At 33.3% G+C, this 1,657-nt stretch overlaps 1 pseudogene; it reads left to right on the forward strand.

Moving 5' to 3' along the window:
- The first annotated feature begins 513 nt into the window (after nucleotides 1-513).
- LOC114396581 lies at nucleotides 514-1,114 on the forward strand (annotated as a pseudogene).
- The last annotated feature ends 543 nt before the right edge of the window (nucleotides 1,115-1,657 follow it).

Consider the following 1,657-nt stretch of genomic DNA (forward strand, 5'->3'; position numbering starts at 1 on the left):
GAGAAGATATTTTCCCCTGTATTGGAAAGATCCTTTTGTGTTTATCTCATATATATGTAACATCATTTATCCCTTTTTGGGAGCTTATCCTAGATTACTCTGACAATACGGATTCCAGCAGGCTTACAACACATGCATCATTGGAAACATGGAGATTATATTAGCAGAAATAAATTGCAATGATTACCATTTTTTTAATTTGTAAGATCATCCAATTAGTTATAGAATTTTCCTACCATAAACTAGACTAGAAAAAGTTCTCTTTTTCTTTCATCGGTTGGATTAGGTGACCAATAAGAAGGTTCATGCATTTTGGGGTTAAGTGGGTGAATAACTCTAGCAAAATGCTGAAGTGTTTTGCTCCAAACCCAAATTTCTTTCTCTGAACTTGCCTATCTGCTAATTTGTTCAGCAATAATTTGTTCAGCAAATGAACCTTATGTAATATTTTTTAATTCATCATTGTATGATTGTTTTCGTAACTCTGATTTTACAATGTGGAATAATATGTAGATGATGCAAGGTAATATATGGATATCCCGAACACCCTTGGTTTGGTGCAAGGCATGACACTTCTTCTCAAGTTTCAGATAGGACCATCACTTGAAAAATCCATATTTGCACCTAAAGATTGTTCGAGTTCACAGTTCAGAGGCCTTAAGGTTGTGTTAGCCAAGGATGATGGTGTAAACAGGACCGTGACCAAGAAGCTACTTGAGAAGCTTGGTTGTCAAGTAATTGCTGTCTCATCAGGGTTTGAGTGCCTGAGTGATATAAGTGGTGCTGGTAACTCATTCAGAATTATCCTGTTGGATCTTCCCATGCCCGAAATGGATGATGGCTTTGAAGTGGCAAAGAGAATCCAGAAGTTCCATAGCCATAGTTGGCACTTGATTATAGCTCTTATAGCAAGTGCAGAAGAACATTTGAGGGAGAAATGCCTACTTGCAGGAATGAATGGATTGATCCAAAAACCTATTGTACTTCATCAGATAGCAAATGAACTTAGAACAATCCTACGAAGAGCAGGTGAAAAACTGTGAGAACAGTTTTGAAAGCATGCTTCGGTTTAAGAAAATATGATTTCATTAGTAATTACAAAAAGGTCGTGTTATTATAGTTTCCTATTTCCAAGCATTGTTATGGTTTTATTATTTTGATAACAAGTTCTTGAAAATAAGAATCAAAATAAAATAATGTGTTTTATAATTACTAATGAAAGAGTGACTCAGTTTTCTGAAGTTGCTCAAAACGGTATTGTGAACTTGGGGGATTTCTAACAATATCAACTAATAAAAACAACTGGTAGTTTTGGAAAATATTCGGTCAAATTAGTTTTGGCTATTGTTAATCTATTCCAAAGTCAATCTAGTGGCCCCGGCAATGAGTGAGACTAGTCGGTCATTAGCAAATTAAGTTAATATTATGATTATTTCATGTAACTTGAACTTAATAGTTTTAAATCCTTTTATTTTTAAAATATACCAATCAAAATATCATATTATATACATTTTTTCTTCTAATCCTAACCTTATATCTTACAAATTTCTTTAAATTTCATTATTTCCTCAGCTTCAGAATCTTACAAATTGTTTTATAACCCAAATTTGTACCATTAACTATTTGTCAAGGGATTTAATTCATCAGAGTGTATTTG

Source organism: Glycine soja, chromosome 18, assembly GCF_004193775.1.
Source record: "Glycine soja cultivar W05 chromosome 18, ASM419377v2, whole genome shotgun sequence".
NCBI lineage: Eukaryota > Viridiplantae > Streptophyta > Magnoliopsida > Fabales > Fabaceae > Glycine > Glycine soja.